Source organism: Muscardinus avellanarius (genome assembly GCF_963383645.1).
Source record: "Muscardinus avellanarius genome assembly, chromosome: 20".
Taxonomy (NCBI): domain Eukaryota; kingdom Metazoa; phylum Chordata; class Mammalia; order Rodentia; family Gliridae; genus Muscardinus; species Muscardinus avellanarius.
Genome location: NC_137806.1, coordinates 24,152,133 through 24,172,150, shown reverse-complemented (window position 1 = coordinate 24,172,150; position 20,018 = coordinate 24,152,133). Strand labels below are relative to the sequence as shown.

The 20,018-nt window shown below is 41.9% G+C and overlaps 1 protein-coding gene across 1 annotated transcript in view; it reads left to right on the top strand.

Moving 5' to 3' along the window:
- TAF3 (TATA-box binding protein associated factor 3) overlaps positions 1 to 20,018 on the top strand; it is a gene marked incomplete at both ends in the record, with an annotated part of 133,353 nt that overhangs the window by 40,796 nt on the left and 72,539 nt on the right. The gene's annotated exons all lie outside the window — the stretch shown is intronic.

The following is a 20,018-nucleotide window of genomic DNA, read 5'->3' as shown; positions in this document are numbered from 1 at the left end:
TCACCCTTGGCCTTGGCGCAGGCTGAAGTAACCAACAAATAACTTTTAGTGTGAAGAAAGACATGATCTTAGAAAACATTAGGAATGTATTACATTAGTGAGTCCTAACGTGGATGTCTAAAATGAAAGGTGGAATTACAGGATCTTTTAGTGATCTAATTCATACTGCATTGGGGAGAATAGTAGTTGTCTCTAGAATGTCTAGAATTTTCTTTGCTTATTGGGTAAACTGATGGGCCAGTTATTTGCTTTCGTAGATTTATGTCTGACTTTCTACATATCGTTTTCATTTTGGCCTTGTTTTTTAGTCTTAGTTTTACCTATTCATGTCACTAAAGATAATGATGTAGGTAAGGAAAATATATATTAAGAACCTTTAACATTAATTCATTTCCTAGGACTTTGGAGGGAATAAAACCAAATAAATGAAATAAAACCAAGCAATTCACTCTATAGACTTTCGGGGAAGATGAAACTTTAGAATTGTTCCTTCAGAGCCGGGCAGGGTAGTGCACATGTGCAGTCCCAGTACAGGAGGATTGCAGGCTCAAGGACAGCCTCAGAAAGTAGTGAAACTCGTCAACCTAGTGAGACTCTGTTTCAAAATAAAAATAAAATAGGGCTGGGGGTGTAACCCCTGAGTTCAAACCCTACTGCTAAAAAAAAAAAAAAAAAAACAGGGAAAAAAAGGAAAAAGTTCCTTCAGCTAAGCAAGGCCAGCGCTTGGAAGGCTCAGACAGGAGGATCTCAGGTTCGAGACCAGCCTCGGCCATTGATGGAGGCCCTCAGCAGCTTATCGAAGCCCTGTGATGCCGGGCGCGGTGCGCATGCTCGTCATCCCCGCTGGGAGGCGCAGACGGGAGGGCCGCGCAGGCTCCAAGCCAGCCGCGCTGGCGTAAGAGGCCCTGCTTCCAAATAAAAAGTATAAGGCCGGGCGCGGTGGGCACGCTTGTCATCCCCGCTTGGGAGGTGGAGACGGGAGGGCCGCGCAGGTTCGAAGCCAGCCGCGCTGGCGTAAGAGGCCCTGTTTCAAAAATATAAAATGGGTCTGGGTGTGTAGCCCGGAGGTAGAAGGGCTTCCAGGAACCCCAGTACCACCAAAAATAAAAAAAAAAAAAAGAAGAAGAAGGAGAAGGAGAAGGAGAAGGAGAAGGAGAAGAAGGAGAAGGGGAAGGGGAAGGGGAAGGGGAAGAGGAAGAGGAAGAGGAAGAGGAAGAAGAAGAAGAAGAAGAAGAAGAAGAAGAAGAAGAAGAAGAAAGCAAGCCTGTTTCATGCCACGCCACAGCTGGGCATGGTGGCGCATGGTTGTAATCCCAGCATTCGGGAGGCTGACACTGTAGGATCGCGGTTCACAGACAGCCTCAGCTACTTAGTGAGGCCCTCTGCAACTCAGTGAGACCCGGTTTCAAAATAAAAAATAAAAAAATAGGGCAAGGAGTGTAGCTTGGAGGTTGAATGCCCCTGGGTTCCATCCACGGATCCGCAAAAAAAAAAAAAAGTAGGAAGTAGAATGCTGCTAGGTTCCAACCTCAGTACCGTATCTTAAATGGGTAAATAATTGTGCCTTCATTTAACACAATTTTTGTTCACCTAAAACAAAAAGTAAATTTCTAATTAATGCTATCTATAAGTCATAAAATTTAATAGATTAGGTGATGCTCTGGAAGGAGTTGGCAAATGTGAGAAATAAAAGAACAGCCATCCTCCCCGATGCCCCTGACACTCTAAAACAATGCCCAGTGATGCTCCCGGCAGCAGTAGTCGAGTAGCAGAAGCCATCCCAGAACACTCTCCTGCTGCCACGCTCTCGACTTTAAGGCAGGTATTATTCGCCACCACTCTTTCCGGAAGAGTAACTTGCTAGAGATGCGGTCATAGTCTAGAAGGAAGCGCCCTCCAGTGAGCCGGGGCGGCTTTCCATGCCTTCGTGCCCCGCGTGACTGGCTGAGTAGTGTCTCTTCTGACCACCCAGGGTATCAGAACCAGCATCTCGCCACTCGTCACCAAGCATTGACATCGTAACCTGCAAACGTTCGTTTCACTGACGCATATTCTGGCACGTAGGACACTTGAAGTCTATAGCCTGTGAGTAGTAGCGTATCCAGCTTTCTGTAAATGTAGCATATCAGTGGTCAGAGGAACAAAGAGGGAGAAGTTATTCACATTACACAAACAAAGTCCCTTAAAGTTGTATTTCTTCATATATTCTTTTCCCACCTTGTTGCCAGAGTCTTCGGTTCGGTATTCTAAGTCCCTAACCCTAAAGAGCCGTCTTTAATTAATACCTTTCACTCAACAACATATCAGAATTCCAGCATTCTCTTTAAAAGGACCATATATTATAAAATAAGGTGACCTGATCACCCTTGAAAAGAATAAAGGAAACATTTCCCTCGCGTACATACGAGATAGACAGCAAATCTCGGTATAAAATTTAGCAAGAAAATAGGAACTCGATGAATAACCTGTTTTTATATCAAATAGACATTTATATATGTTTTACAAAGAGCATTTCTCGAGGCCCCCGCAAGATGAAATAGAATGACAATTGTGCATTTAAGTGTAATGAGAAAACTGTCTTAGAGGAGACACATTAGCACCAAGTCAGCAGGAAGATGGGGTAGAAGGAGCCCAGGGGGGTGCTTTAAGGCTTCAGTCTCTTCCAACTTTCATTTTTATGATGCTGGAGATCAAACTCAGAGCCTCGTGCATGCTTAAGCATGCACTTTACCACTGAGCTACAATTCCCAGACATATCCCAGCATTAAATCTAATTCGTGAAGCCGGGCATGGTGGTGCCCATCTGTAATCCCAGTCCTTGGGAGGCTGAGACAGGAGGATCACCGGGTCAAGGACAGCCTCAACAACATAGAAAGACTCTGCGACGTAGTGAGGCCCTGTTTCAAAATAAAAAAATAAACAAAACAGGACTGGAGGCCTACCTCAGAGGTACAATATGCATGGATTTAATCCCCAATACCACCTCCACCCCCCAAAAAAACCTAATTCACTGCATAAATTATGCGCCTCCCCTCTATCCTAGATGACTCATTTAAAGGAAGAAGACACAAAAGCAGAACTGCACGTTTGCTTCTTAAGCAGAGACAGGCGCCTAGAGAATGTTTATGGTGGATGTTGGCCGCTCCCGTCCCGGCTGTCCTGCGACTCACAGGTGTGTCCCGGAAGGCACAGCACAGGAAGGAATGTGTTCAGTAAACTACTTGGTCACCTACAGTAGATTCAAAGCTGTGAACCAAGAAGGTTTGATGCTTCTGCAAGTTTTCAGAAACACAACTATTTCCTGAAGCTATACACTAAATATTTTATAGGGTTATGGAGAAGCCATTAGAAATTCATTCAGGTTTTTGTGTGTGCGAGTCTGTAGCATAGAGCAGAGATCTGCTTATTAGAGTCTATCAAAGAAACATTGAGCTGGGCCTGGTGGCATATGCCTGTAGTCCTAGTACTTGATATGCTAAGACAGGAGAATCATAGGTTCAAGACCATCCTGGGCAATTTATTGAGGTCTTGTTAGATTTTGTATGTTTAGTCAGTCCAAAATGTGTATTCCTCCTTGTGGACTTGTTAGTGTGAAGGGTTCATACACTCACCAGTCTTTCGGTCTGAGAGGCTCACAGTTACCTCTTGACAGGGTCTCATCTTAGAGGTCGTCTGGTCCATCTACTTCATTTTATAATAGAGGAAATAATATTGTTTGGGGGATGAGAAAAGGAATCTTCAGAAGCAAGAAATGAGAGCTATGAGGTGTGGTCCTTAAAAAACAGTGTTCTCCCCAGTGCTTGGGAGGCTGAGACAGGAGGATCTCATGGGTTTGAAGCCGGCCTCAGCTACTGAGTGAGGCTCTCAGCAACTTGGTGAGATCCTGTTTACAAATAAAGTATAAAATAGGTCTGGGAGTATAGCCCGAAGGTAAAAAAAAAAAAAAAAAGCTCCTGGGTTCCACCCCCAGTACCACACACACAAAAAATAAAACAATGTTCTTTGGTTTTTTTTTTCTCACTTTCCTCTTGTTCCAATCACTAAATGTTCTATATTCTCCTATAATTTTTAAATCTTGAATATATATATATATATATATATATATATATATATATATATATCTACTATCATTTCTTTCCTTACAGTATATCATAATCAAGGAAAAGTATGGATTTTTGCATTCATAGACCTGACTAAAAATTTTGTTTGGGCAGGGTGTATAGCTCAGTGGTAGAGTTCTTACCAGTGTGCACAAGGCTCCGGGTTCATCCCCAGCACAGTCCCACCACCACAATTCTGGCCATGCTATTTCATGGCTGTATGGTGCTCCTAACTCTGCAAACTGAAGTTTTCCTGTCAGTAAAATGATGGCAATAATAGCTTAGAGCAGATATCCAATAAGTGGCCATTTATTTTGTTTCACCATCTCGATACTAATATTCATTTTAACTTCAGCACTTACAATATCTGCCTGCAAGTACTTCTCTCAGTCTTCACCAGGAAGCAAATCACATGATGTTAACAAGAGATACTATAGATGGATCTTGTATTGAAATTATCTTAGTACCTTCTTGCTAAGGAAAAACTAAGCAACACGTGCTGTTGACATTTTATAACGTGGTGTAGTCGTGACCCCAGTTTAAATTTTGTGTATACAATTTTTGGTAGTATGGAGAGAACTTTTTGTGTTGGCAAAGAGTCAAAAAAAAAAAAAAAGGCTTAATCTTCACAACGAAGTGTGTAGCTCTCCTCTCTCTCTTTTTCCCTCCCTACCTCTGCTGCACTTGGGGAGAGGGAGTGGGGGACAATTCCATGGGTCCCGTGATAGCTGCACTCTGTTCAGGCAGGATGGAGTGACTGCCCGGACTGAACCGTAAGAGCCCGGAGTGTTTTGATGCTGAATCATCTAGAGCTGCAGAACAAGCCGCAGGAAAGGGCTTTTCCATCCCGGCGAAAATTAGGGGTGATAAAGAGGAGTTAGGGATCAGGGTGAACCCCTGATTGTGGCTGGCAAGAGACTGAAAGTCTCTATCATTCTAATTGGCCACTTAGAGCAAAGTAAACGATAGAGTTGAAAAGGGAAGCCCAGTTACCGGGGCTCATTTCAAAGCCTTTATCTGCGCTCTGGGCCAGTGGTCCCAGTTCCATTCCACTAACCAGCAATACCCGAATAAGCTGGGAGCGTCTTTAGAAGTGGAGCTTTCTAGGCCTTTGAATCCATATTTTAAAGCGCCGTTACCCTAAATCCCTGGCATCGCAGTGATCGTGACCGCCTGTCGGCTTGGGGCCTGCGCGCTGCACGTCACTTCCCTTCCCAGCTTTCTCTGTTGGCTCTTCGCCCTCACCTGTAAAGAGGCATAGGTCTCGGGTCTTAAGAGCAGTGTTTAAAGCCTTCTTTAGCTCTGTCTTCCTCTAGGCTAAGATCCACATGCCTTCTTTATTTCACAGCCAAGCTTCCTGAAATGCGGTGCAGACACGTGTCTTTCCTCCCCCTCAACCCTTTGACTTGGTAAACGGTACTTGCTCTTTAACCTTAACAGCGGTTTCCAAAATGGAGCCCACAGAATGAGCCACTGGGACCTGGTGTAAATGTTTAACTTTTGTTTTCATTTATTTACTTATTTATTTTTTGTGCTGGGGATTGAACCCAGAGGCATTCTACCTCCCCCAGCCTGATTTTATTTTTTAATTTTGAAATGGAATCTAAGTTGCGGAGAGCCTTGTTAAGTTGCCACGGCTGGCTTCAAACCTGCGAAACTCCTGCCTCAGCCTCCCAAGTACTGAGATTACAAGCAGGTACCACCACTCCCGGCTCTAAGTGTGTTTTTAAATATTCGGTATATTAGCCGGGCGTGGTGGCGCACGCTTGTAATCCCCGCGCTTGGGAGGCGGAGACAGGAGGATCGCGCAGGTTCGAAGCCAGCCATGCTGGCTTAAAAGACCCTGTTTCCAAATTTTAAAAAGTAATAGGTCTGGAAGTGTAGCCTGGAGGTAGAAGGGTTTCCAGGAACCCCTGTAATACACACACACACACACACACACACACACACACACACACACACTGGCTTCTTCATTCACATTTTTTTTAAATTTTTTACTTTTTTTGTGGTAATGGGGTTCTGGAATCCCTTCTACCTCTGGGCTACACTCTCACACCTATTTTTTATACTTTTCATTTGGAAACAGGGTCTCTTAAGCTAGCATGGCTTCGAACCTGTGTGATCCTCCTGTCTCTGCCTCCCAAGCGCAGGGATTACAAGCATGAGCCACCACACCCAGCTTCATTCACAATTTTAATCTACATTTTTGGAACTTTATTTACTTAGTAGCTTCATAGCCTTCAACATTACAGACTTTTCTTTATCTGAAACTATACATTTCTTAGGTTGTGTGATAACATTCCTCCTTCTTTTTTTTTTAACCTCTTAAACATCAGAGTTTGTGGGACTTCTTCGGTTCTCCTCCCACTCTGCACATTTGGGAGATGATCCCAGCCAAACCAAAAACCTCTTTTACAATAACAACACCTAAAGTAATGCACAGTGACGCACACTGTATGCCAAACATTTATCTGACTTCACAATGACTCTCTGAGGTAAGAACCGTTCTCATCCCTTTGTCAAGAGGAGCAGGCAGAGACAGGCGCAGTCGCTGGCCCACCGGCACAGAGGCGTGTGCAGAGAGCAGATCCACGCAGTCTGGCTGCGGGAACGTGCTCTTAGCTCTCCGGGTCCTGTGCGTGGCCGAGGCCACCTCCAGCTCCTCCTCAAGCCTCGACTTCTTGCAAGTCCAGACTCATCTATTCCGTGGCTTTCTGGGTGAACTCCACCTCAGTCTTTATTTCCTAGCCAGAATTATCACTTCCACTCGTTCTGTTTTCCTCCCATCCACATCTTGTTAAATAGTCTCATCCAGCGTTTCTTGTTTCTCACGGGAAGACTGTGGGGGTCCTGCAGGCTCTTTCTCATCAGCTCTGATTCCTATTGGATCGGCCTCTTAAGTATTAAATCTGTAGCCATATTCTTTTGGGATCCCATGCCCTGTTCTAATCTGGACTGTAATTTTAGCTAGTCTTCCTGCCAGCTCCATCTCCCTCTTCCCTCCCTTTTACCTTTCATACAGAGCCAGATAGAGCTCTCTTTGGTCACCACTAACCTTTTTATTTTGCCTTCCTGGTAAAAGTTAACCCTTGGCTGCTGCAGGCAAGACCTTCCTCGCAGCCCTCACCCTCTGCGTTTACTCATTTCCTCAGCGCTTCCTCAGCGGCCTCTGCTGCGGCAGCCTGGAACTCGCCAGTCTCTCACCTGCCAGCCCGTGTCCTCTGCCTGAGGGCCCTCCTCTTTTCATTTGCCTGCAAACCTTCCATATCTTTTTATTTATTCATTTTCTTAATGGTAGAGGGGATTGAACTCAGGGCCATTTTGCCTCTGAGCTACACCTCAGTCTTATTTTGTTATTTTGAAACAGGGCATCACTATGTTGCTGAAGCTGAGCTCTAACTTGCAATCCTCCTGCCTCAGCCTTCCAATACTGGGATTACAGATCTGCACCATGCCTGGCATGTATCTTATAAGATTCAATTAATTTCATGTTCTTTGGGTCTCTCCCTTGACACCCAAACCCAGTTGGATTTGAACCTCTCAGTCTGAACTCCTCTCATAGGACTCCATCGTCCTGAGTTGTACCGCTCCTCGTTGGTGAACAACTTGTGTTCGTTCTAGGTTCCAACATAATGGGCACAAAGCCTCTAATCCTAGTATAGTTGGTCAACTCATCACAGAAGTTTAAGTAGGGAATGTTTAAAAGGGAAATTTATATGCGAAAACCTTAAACACTACGTTAAGACATTTCTTTGAGTGTTGGTTCTCTGATTGGAATTTAATGTTCTCTGTTTTGCACAGACATACCCTATCTGTTCTATCAAGCATGCTCTTCAGTTTCTGTAAAGTGAAGTTAGACCTTTAAAACAAAGTACTCAGTAAAGAATCCTTCTAAATTTTAACTTACTATCCTTCTAGTTTACTTTGAAATTCTTGTTCATATCTGCATCACAAGGCATTGTTTCCTGTGAACAGTATATTGAGACTTTCTGGAGTGTTCAGTTTAATTTTCATTAGAAATAACTCTCTTTTCTCATTCCATATTTTCTTGGCTAATATTTAATGGGGGTGACCTCACCGCAGTAAAGCGTACAATGGGCCAAAGCTGGTTTGAGGACAGCACGACTGATTTTGTCAGCGTGTGGCTGAAGTCGAGGATGCCAGTGGGGCTGGGGCCAGGTGGAGCAGAGGCAGGGCCCTGGCCGGCTGCGGCAGGCCGCCCCAGCAGACAGGAGGTGTCCACAGACTGGCTGAGCAGAGCCACGTGCAGAGCTCTGTCTAACCAGTGAGTCAGGCAAACGAGCTTGCAGGCTTTTGTTTTTATATTTTGGGGATGGAACCCAGGGACATTCTACCTCTGAGCTACACCCCCAGCCCTATTTTTTATTCTTTATTTTGAAACAGGGTCTCAGAGGGTTGCAGAGGGCCTCACTAAGTAGCTGAGGCTTTCCACAAACCGCGATCCTCCTGTCTCAGCCTCCCAAATGCTGGATGACGTGCGCCACCGCGCCTGGCAGGTCACAGGGTTTTGATGTAGCAGCTCTCATTGTTTGTTTGCTGAGTGGAGTTTTTTTTTAGCTAATATTACAATTTCAGCCATTTGATATGAAAGAATAGTTATGCAAATCAGTTTTATCTAACCTTTCATCTTATTGATTTGTTTATATTTGTACCTCCAGTTACTCCCAGAAAAACACTAAAGAGTCTTATAGTAAGATACAGATGCAACTTAAATTTTGTGCATGCAACAATTTAAGAAAAATCCTATAAATTATATCAATTTCAAAAAGCTTAATATAAAAGTTTTTAGTTGATTATTAAGTGTACTAACTTGTACCATAGTACAAATTAACCAGTATTGTATGTTTTCTATGGCATCTAGTACAATGATAGTATACTAGGCTATAATTTAAAAAAAACATTTTTTCTAAAAATAATACGAAGCTTATGTTCTGTTTCTCTTCGTCTTCTTCACCTTCTTTATACTTTTGTTAGAAATTTTTTTCTTAAGTTATTTGATTATGGTATAAAACAGCTAATTTAAGCATCTGTTTATCGCTGCTTGGCTAGACTGAATGTAAAATTTCCATTGAATTACCTCCCAAGAGAGCTCTGAGCTCTGAGGGTAAAGCACATCATTTTCTGTTCTCTCCCCTGGGACTGTCAGCAGAAAGCATTCATCTAAATAGTTTACATGCATTTTGAAAATGTTGTATCTACTGGACTTGGCTTTGTTGTCTGTGGAACATTGCCAATATAAATGGAATGTCTACTTTGCTTGTTAACTCAAGTAAGAGAGTGTTGTACAGTAATATGTGTATAAATTATAATAGTAAGTAACTTTTGCTGATAGTTAACTATTAACCAGTGCTTATATTAACAAATAAGATATTTTCGTCTTTTTTAAAAAATGCAGTTCCAAAACTTAGGTATTTAATCATTCGTCCATTCATTAAATATCTATTGAACAACTACTCTATATGTAACTTCATATATTTCTTTTGCCACGGGAGAGTTTGGAATTTTCTATGCACTTGTATCTATTTCTTTAAGAAATAAATTATTGAACTAATGAAAAATTTCAATAAGCAAATTCAATGTATATGGCATTCAGGGACTAGAGGATATAATTGGATATAGTTGGTGATGGATTCCTGAGGACCCTTCAACTTTATGTAATATATATATTCCTTTTTTCAAGATTTTGTAAGAAGGCACAATAATTTACTTTTCTTTGTTCTATTTAATTAGAGGAATTTTGAAAATATAATAAAAAATGAAAACTTGATTGCTCTAGTTTTAGGTTGGAATAAAAAAATGATGATTTTTAAGGCACAAATGGTATTTTATAATCTTTCAACATATGAAGGTATCAAATCTTAACCTGGTAAAATATATTCTCAGATTGTTGAAATCAAAATATTTATTACCTCTAATTGTCAGTCCTCCCATAAAATTGTGGTTGGTTTGGTACCACATATATAAAATCCCAACAGAGAGAGTACACGTACTGTCATGATCGGCAGTCGGGAGCGGCCACGCAATTAGTAAATGTCTGTGAGTGCTTCACGTGTTGTGATCGTCCGAATCTCTCTAAGCCCAGGCTTCCTTTTACTGTACCAAGGCTTCTATCCCAAGCGCTTCCCTCGGGCCTGGGCTCTGTCGCCTTGGCCGCTCGCTTTCCTCCTTCCCGTCCATTGTTTCTGCTGCTGCTTCCCTCTCTGGCCAGACCTGTCCTGTCGCCTCTGGCTGTGACGCTGCCACTTCCTTCTCGTCCAGTGCCCTGGCACCGCCCCGGCCTGCCCGCCCTGCCCGCCAAGGATCTCTCCTTCCTCTCCTCTATCTTGCCCATATCAACACTTTATTTGATAATCTCAGCTTGTATTAGCATCCTTCTTATATAAATTGACCTTCACAATGGAAATACCACTTCTTTTCCTATTTCTACATACCCCCAGGTCTGTTGAGTCATCCTTCTCAAAAGACCTCTGAGAAAAATAGAAAGGGATCTGAATTTCTTTCTCCTTTGCCTTTAACCTAATGTTTCCAAGAGCAGAACAGGTTAAAAAAGAAAACTCAAATTACTCCAAGTGTGATCTTCTCCCCCATATCATCAAAGGAATTGCACGTTATATTTTATCAGTACTAAAATTATCCTTTCTCTCTATTTTTGTTGTTACAATAAAATCAAAATCGATTCTAATAGAATAGAATTGATTTTAATAGAAGCAGTAATATGTGAACCAAAGTAATAACCACCCCCCCTTTTTATTTTGGAATGTGGTGCTTTTTTTTTTTTTTGGTACTGGGGGTGGAACCCAGAGGCTTTCTACCTCTGGGCTATACTCCCAGACCTATTTTAGATTATTTTTTGCCTGGAAACAGGTTCTCACTAAGTTGCTGAGAGCCTCACTAAGTAGCTGAGGCTGGCTTTGAACCTGCACAATCCTCCTGTCTCAGCCTCCCAAGCGCAGGAGTTACAATCATGCGCCACCATGCCCAACAAGTGTGGCACATTTTAAAAATGTTTCCTTCCCTAACCAGTACACGTTCTTTTTAATTACCATCAGCAGGGAGGGTCAGCACATGGGTCAAAGAGCAAATAAGAAAAGTATTACAGCCGGGTGTGGTGGCATACACTTGTAATCCAGAATTTGGGAGGCTGAGACAAGAGGATCTAGGTCCGCAGACAGCCTCAGCTACTTAGTGAGGCCCTCCACAAACTTAGTGAAACCCTCTTTCCAAATAAAGAATAAAAAATAGGGCTGGGGGTGTAGCTCGGTGGTAGAATGCCCCTGGGTTCCATCCCCAGTATTGCAAAAAAAAAAAAAAAAAAAGGAAAAGAAAGAAGGAAAGAAAGAAAGAAAGAAAGAAAAGTATTGCCATGTAAGTTAGGAAAATATCATATGGAACGTCAAAATCAACTAAGTATTAGTGGCCTTTGTCATATCCTAATGTGTCTTGTTGTTTTCCTTTCACTTTCTTTTTATACGGGGAACTAAGTCAAGGGGCTCAGTCTCCTCTTAGTTAAGCCCCCAGCCCTTTTTGTTTTATTTTGAAATAGGGTCTTGCTTAGTTGTTGAGGTTCTTACTCAGTTGCTGGGACAGGCCTTAAACCTGTCATCCTCCTGTCTCAGCCTCCCAAGAACTGGGATTCACCTTCACCCCCAGTTCAATGTGTCTGGTGTCTAATAGCAGATGTCTGAGTTGGAGACAGGTGTAATGTGGTACATACTTGCTCAGTGTTTTAAAGCAGAGTTCATTTTCTGGAAGCCTATGTTCTATTTATTTATCAGTCAGTTAATATTTATTGAACATATACTGTAAATTCCAAAATCATCTAAAATTTTATGTCCGTTTGTTGACTATAAAATCAGATATTTGATAGAACTCTTATGTTTTTCTCTTGGAAGACTCTTCTTGATGGGCTAGAGATATAAGAGATGATGGTGTTCTGACCGAAGATGCCGCCTTCCCTTGCTTTATAGCAAACTTTCATCACTCCGGGAGCCTTCAAGAGATTAGACAAAGAGTCTTTTGCTCCCGAAATATTTTGTGGTTTTTTTTTTTTAATGTTAAATCCTAAATGAGGGGCAGTTTCCTTTGTGACTGCCTTAGTATGCCCTCCGTCCATGTTATTGGCCCATTCGACATCTGCCCAGAACATTAGCACTTTCCAGTGATTTCGATTTTTCTAGAAAATTTCTTGTTATGTCTGTAATGGCTTCAGATTCCCACTAAATTTAAGTATCATGACCATTATTTCTTTCCTGAAGCCAGCACACATTTCTTTCTTCTTCAGACTTTTCCTAGCTCTGATCCTAAGTGTCTTGAAGAGTACTTTGTTAAAATCAGTGCATCATTAGCTGAGCGTGGTGGCACGTACTTGTAATCCCAGTACTCGGGAGGCAGAGGCAGGGGGATCTCAGGTTCACGGCCAGTCTCAGCTACTTAGTGAGACCCTTCGCAACTTAGTAAGGCCCCGTTTAAAAATAAACAGTAAAAACTGGGCTGGGAGTGGAGCTCAGAGATAGAATGCCCCTGGGTTCAATCCTTAGTAACACACACAGACACACACACACACACACACACACACACACACACACACACACAGCATCAGATTTTCTTACTGGCACTAGTCAGCTTGTCCGGCCCTGTCTAAGGTCCTTGGAAGTGGTAAGTGTGACTTGTGGTCATGACTGTGGTCTTCTTTATAGCAAAGGGGACATTGGCCATGTAGCAGGTGCATTCAAGGAGGGGTTGTGCCGGGAGGAACGGGAGGGCTAGGCAGGTAAGGAAGGGAGCAGATGATGAGTGGCCGTAACAGCAGCTAGTGCTGCCCGCAGGCCATCATGCCTCCGTTTCCTTACTCTTCAAATGGAATATTGGGCCCTTGTTCTACTGTGTTATGCTATACTATAAGACGAGGTAAAAAGCAGGTCTGTGCCAGCCTTCAGTCTTTACCTGCTCCTCAGCCATCAACTGCGGGCCAGGGGCTGCTCTTGGCTACCCGCTGTGTGCGCCCACCACCCTTAAGCCATCACAAGAGTCCCTGACCTCGGCTCCTGCCGCGGGGCTGGGTCCTCTTCTCTCGTCCTTACCCCTGGGGACACCTGTGCTGAGATGGACCCGCTTCGGAGCCGGCGTGCTGGCGTGGGCGCTGTGGCACCCCCAGCTCTGTGGAGGGGCAGCATGGTGGGAGGCTGTGGGCCGCTGCTAGGGCTTTCCGTGCATGTCTCCATCTGAGGGAGGCAGGGCACTCCCCGCTAGCCCGGACGTGGCTCTGCCAGGGGCCACGGAGGGTCCAGACGCGAGCCCTCGGAGGCCTGCCCGCTCGGAGCGCCCTGGGCCCTTCATGGACGGTGCTCTTGCCGTGAGAGGCCCTTTGTAAGACTCCTCTGCGTGGCACTCGTCTTGTCAAGTCCCTGCCGCAGCCTCCCTTTACTTGACTTTTTTTTAAATTTTTTATTGGTGCACTGTATTCATACATCATAATGGTATAAAGAAAATACTTTTGTAGACATACATGCACACATCACCCAGTCAGCCCCTACCCCATCCCCACCCCGTTCCCTCCCCATCCCTCCTTCCCAGGCTTGGCTTAGTGGTTGACATCTAGTTTTATAGCAATTTATCCAAAATTACCAATGATAATCTCACATAACAGTTTTCATTTGTCTGATACCAAGCTTTTGATGACTTAAAGATAACATTTCAATATTTCTTTTTGCTTTCTTTCTTACCAGAGAATATTTTTATCTTTTTCTTTTTTTTTTAGGTGAAACTATCATATATTTATTTATTTATTTTTCAGAAAAAAATCTATCCTAATATGGAATATGGACTCTAGATACCCAAAACGATCTCGAAAAAGAACAAAGCTAGAAGATGTATAATTTCTGATTTCAAACCTTATAAAGCTACAATAATTGAAACAGTGTAGTGCTGTTCTAAAGGCAGATATATAAACCATTGGAGTTAAATAAAAGCCTAGAGATAAATTCTTCCATATATTGTCAAGTTATTTTTGACGAGGTTTCCACGAACATTTGGTGGAAGAAATACTAATCTTTTAACTAAATATTGTTGAAAATAATAATTGCTAGAGAGTGAACACAGAGGCATTTCTACCTCTGAGCTATACCACCAGCACTTTTGTTTGTTTTGGGTTTGAAACAGGATCTCCCTAGGTTGCTGAGCCTCACTAAGTTGCTAAGACAGGTCTTCAACCTGCCAGCCTCCCGGCTCGGCCTCCCAAGTACTGGGATTACAGGCGTGCGCTGCGGCCCCTGGCTTCTCTCCCTTGACTTGTGAGTCTTTTCTGGAAGACAGACTCCTTTGCCCTGGAAGAAGGGTAGAGGAAATGGCTATGGGGTCTGAAAGCAATAAGTCTATCACACTTTATACTAATTGCTTTGTCTCTTCTTTTTTTAAGGATTTTGCACATTCTCTTACTTTTGGAATAGCTTCTTTTTGTATGTTGAAAATTTTGTTTCTATAAACATGGAATATGAAATCTAATATTGAAAAATATAAAGTGGAAATGAAGTTATTCTAATAGATTTGTTTAATACAGAAAACTTTATTTAATTTTGCGGATCTGGGGATGGAACCCAGGGACATTCGACCTCCGAGCTACACCCCTTCCCTATTTTTTCTTCTTTATTTTGAAAGAGTCTCCCTGAGTTGCGGAGGGCCTCACTGAGTGTCTGAGGCTGTCCGCGAACATCAGTCCTCCAGTCTCAGCCTCCCGAATGCTGGGATGACAAGCGTGCGCCACCACGCCCGGCTAATACAGAGAACATTTAATAAAAATGTTTGCTTATAATGAACATATAAGTAGAAATTTCTTCATTTTGATGAAGGTTACATAATCAAGATATAAGATAGTGTTTAAATGCTGGTTCGCAGAACTTTTTGCTCCATAGGATTCATATTAGGAAAATAAAGATTTTGATTGGAAGCTCATGAATTTTATCCTAAGTTAGCAGAATTTATAAAACATTTTTAACTTTAATAAATTGATCTTAAGATGCCACTGGGGATTGTACTCAAGGGAATTCTACCTCTGAGCTACACCCTCAGCCAGACTTTATTCTTTATTTTGAAACAGGCTCTCACTAAGTAGCGGAAGGCCTCGTCAAACCTGCAGTCTTCCTGTTCCAGCCTCCCAAGTACTGAAATTACAAGTATGTTCCACCAGGCTCAGTTTAAACTACTTTTTTAAGTTAATACTTCATGAATTTCAACATGTTTATGGAAACTTTCCAGATGCTGAGATTTTTTTTTTTTTTTAATGTAGACCAATAGCCAGGTGTGGTGGCGTGTTTGTAATCCCAGTACTTGGAAGACTGAGACATAAGAGGATGTGGTTCCTGGCCAGCCTCAGCTACTTAGTGAGGCTCTTGGCGACTTAGTGAGACCCTGTTTCAAAATAAAGAATAAAAAAATAGGGTTAGGTTATACCTCGGGGATAGAGTAACCTAGGATTTAGTCCCCACTACTGCCAAAAAAAAAAAAGTAGACCAATAATCAAAAAAATGAATTTTTAGGTTACACACTTAGTTACTAAGATCCATTTTTATTTTATTATAATTTATTTTTAATGTACCATATTATAAGCATGTGTTTTATGGTGGTTTATCTAGGAATGTGCTGTCATTGTTATTAATAAAGCTATTTGTAAATGAATTTAGATAGTATAACACAATAGTGTATAATTTTTAGGTAAAGAAAACTATAAAAGAAAAAATTTTAAATAAGTAAATATTTTTTTACAGTGTTTCTAAACCTCAGCATAGTCCATGCCACAAAAGTAAGGAGTCTTTCCTGAATGAAGTTAATTACCCACAGGGTGCATGTTGGTCACTCTTTAAAATTCTTATAAAAACAAAAAAATTAATTATCCAGTATGAAAACGAGTCCTACTCTTTTTGGCAAACATTCAATTAACTTTTTAGTGCTTGCTATTTAATGTTGTTTTTGACCAACCAACCATTGAAAACTACTTTCCTTTGAAATCAGGCTTGAATGGAAAACACCCCTGTGTGTGGCTGCTGCGATGGTCAGCTACATTTGGTCACCAGCTCCTTTCCCATGGTCTTTGAATTCAGTGGCTCATTATATTTTAGACTCGCCCTGAGATGTACTATGAATACGTTTATCTTGTGTATTTAGTGTTTAGCAGAATTAGCTTCTCAGATCTCTTGAGAATAATCAGGAAAAAATTTATTTATTTTATTTTTGAATTGGAGCATTCTACCTCTGAGCTGACACTCCCAGACCTTCTCATTTTATTTTTTAAACTTTAAAACAGGTTCTCACTAAGTAGCTGAGGCTGGTCTCAAACCTACAATCCTCTTGTCTCAGCCTCCCAAGTACTGGGGTTATAGGCATGTACCACCATGCCCCAATTGAAAAATTCTTAAATTAGCATTTTATACTAAGACACTAAAAAATGTAATAATATTTTTAAAACGTTACAAGTGATTTGACTGAGGTTTGTGACAGACATATTCAAATGATTTTTTAGAAAATAGGTATATATCTTTTCTTTATGATATTTTAATCTCACATTATAGATAGATAGATAGATAGATAGTTGGGGGAGGGTGCTAGGGACGTAACCCAGGGCTTTTGTTTTTCTTTTTTCAAGCCCTCTGGGCTACAACCTAACTCTATTTTGTGTGTGTGTGTGTGTGTGTGTGTGTGTGTGTGTGTGTGTGTATGTGTGTGTGTTTGTTTTTAATTTGGAAGCAGGATCTTGCTAAGTTGCTGAGGCCGGTGATCCTCCTGTCTCAGCCTCACAAGCGTTAGGATTACAAGCGTGCACCACCACGCCTGGCTAATCTCCTGTATTTTAGAAGATATATTTAAATTTTAATAATCCTTTCATTTGGTCCCATTGGTTCTCTCTCTCCCTATGAGTATATAGACATGTACATATGTGTACACACACACACACACACACACACACACACACACACTCTCTCTCTCTCTCTCTCTCTCTCTCTTCCTGAACCACTTGAGAATTGGGGGGGACATTTTAACACTTCAGACGTGTGGAATTCAGCAGGTATTTCCTAAGAACAAGGACAATTCTATATAACCACAGATGAGGAAATTTAACATCAGTGCAATTTTACCAGTTTTCAGTCCATCTCCTCTTTCCCGGTCACGCTATTTGTAGCTGTCTACAGGCTTTCATTTGGATCCAGTCACAGATCGGCCACTGCATTAGCGGTCATATCTCTTTATTCCAACAATCTTCCAACTTTTATTTTTTAAAATCTTTTTTCCCTGGGACATTATCGATGAGTCCAGGCCAACATGGATGTGTGTGATTTCACTCCGCTGAAAGCCTTTGGCACCAACTTGTACGTCAATAGTTTCTGCTTCTGTAGATCACATCAGTGAGCACAGCATGTTGGGTATTGGTTTTTAGTGACGATCATTTAATTCAAGTGGTGTCAACCAGATACTTTTCATTATAAAGGTAGCTTTTCCCTTTATAATTAATGAGTAATAAACAACAGTGTTTTGAGGAATAACAAGACAAAGATCTGTTCATGTTCGTGTGTTTTCTAAAATTTTATTTAGCATTCATTATGACTTTTGCTTAAATCATTTCTTATAATGATGGTTGTAAAATGTTGATTTTTCTGTGTTTTTATTTTTTTCACAATGGATGTCTATTCAAAAAGAAACAATTTTTCCCCTATCCATGCCCTTTTTATTTTTTATTATTTATTTATTTACTTACTTACTTTTGTGGGTCTGCAGATGGAACCCAGGGGCATTCGAGTTACACCCCCAGCCCTATTTTTTATTCTTTATTTTGAAACAGGGTCTCACTTAGTTGCAGAAAGGCTCACTAAGTAGCTGGGGCTGTCATCCAACCGTGATCCTCCTGTCTCAGCCTCCCGAATGCTGGGATTACAAGCGTGCGCCACCACGCCCAGCTTCCATGCCCTTTTTAGTCTATATTAGATGGAATTTTTCTTACTGAAAATGTAATAATCTATTCTTATCCTTGTACATGTTGCTGCTCAAACAGTCCCAACTTTGACAAGCCGGCTCCCGTTCCTTGACAACTGCTCTCATTCCGTTTGGCACCAGAGGCCCTGGCTCTCTGTGTACTCGCCTTCTTTGTCTCAGCCTTAGAGCAGCCATTTCTTTACGAAGCCCTTGCTCCTTCTCGTGTAGAAATGCTATTCAGCAAATAAAGTGTATGTGTATGTGTGTGTACATATACATATGTTATTACTAATCATTTTGTGGTGGTACTGGGGGGTTGAACCCTAGGGCATTCTATCTCTGAGCTAAACTCTAGCCTTTTTAAAATTTATTTATTTATTTAGAAACAGAGCATCACTAAGTAGCAGAGGCCTTGCTAAATTGCTGAGGCTGGCCAGAATCCTCCAGTCCTCCTCTCTCCGCCTCTGAAGTACTGGGATTACAAGCGTGCACCAGCATGTTTAGCTATTAATCTATTTTTTGGTGAAACTTATAAGTCAATGGGTAAAAACATTGTAAGGCAATAACATTCCTTTAAAGCTTTAAATTAGGCAAATATTCTGTTTTAGATAGTTTATACCTGTAAAAATGGGGTAGACTGAATGTGGTGGCACATGCCTGTAATCCCAGTACTTGGGAGGTTAAGACAGAAGGATCACAGGTTCCAAGCCAGCTGCAGCAACTTAATGACACTCTCTACAACTTAGTGAGATCCTGTTTCTGAATAAATCTAAGTCTGAGGGTGTCATTCAGGGACTGAAGGCCCCTGGGTTCAAGCCCCAGTACCAAAAAAAGAAGAAAAAAATTCTGGTAAATGCACTGACATTAGAAAGAAAGTCATATTCCAAAGTTTGTTGGCAAATGCTTGTCAGGCAAAAGGAGATTTAATAGAATGTGCAACAGCAAATTGTGTCAGGGAAGTCAAAGGTGCCCTTGGGTTAGTACATAGACTATAAAGATTTTTTTCTTGAAAACTTTAGAATATATTTGTGATAGTTCACCACTTTTCCAATTCTTCCCCCTTCCAACGTTCCTTTAAGTTTTCCTCCTCAAGTTTTAGTTTCATAGTATTTCATCTTCAGTTTCAATATCGGATGGTCACATTACTCTCAGTTATTGGCATATCTTCCTGAGGGGTATAACAAGCAAGATATCTGATAAAGCCCCCGTTTAAATGAAGCAGGACTGGATTACTCAGTATCCTGTGCTTAGAGACAAAGCTGTCAAAACAGGTGGTGACTGCAGCTCCACTCTTAGTTAAAGGAAAAGCCTACATTTGATTGGAGGGAAGGCAATTTGCTGATTAAAATTATTATTCTAAAGCTCTCCTTTCAAAGGAGAAAAAAAAAACAGAAAAATGTGGAAAGGCCTAGAGAAATGGCTATTTTGCAGAACCTTCGAGGTTTCTGCTAATTTGCTTCTACTTTTTATTTTGGAGTGAAAAGGCACCTCATTCTTCTGTTGGTCTCTTAGAGCCTCCAGCCCCTAAGACGGGTTCAGCCTGTCGGTGACTCCCTGCTTTCTCCCATGTGTTTGTGGCAGACACTTAGGCGACTGGTGCCGGGTGATCCGTGTCCCTTGGGCCACCCAGTTTAACTTCCTGTAGTCCTGAATAGTTTAAACAATTTAATATTTTTTTTACAAAAACCAAGCCTAGGCCACGCACACATGGAGTAGCCTTGGCGAACACTGCACTCCTCCAGATGTGCCTGGCCTGCTCGCATCTCCATTGGGCTGCTGTGCCTCAGGGCCCCGTGAGTCCTCCATCCAGAGTTGAAATGCCAAGCCTCGGGGACCCGAGCCCAGCGTTCTCGAGGCATCAGGATGTGCCTGTGCCTGCTGGTAAGCCAGTCATCGGAAGAGAAACAACGCTCAGGTTTTGCCTCAGGCACGCACCTCCAT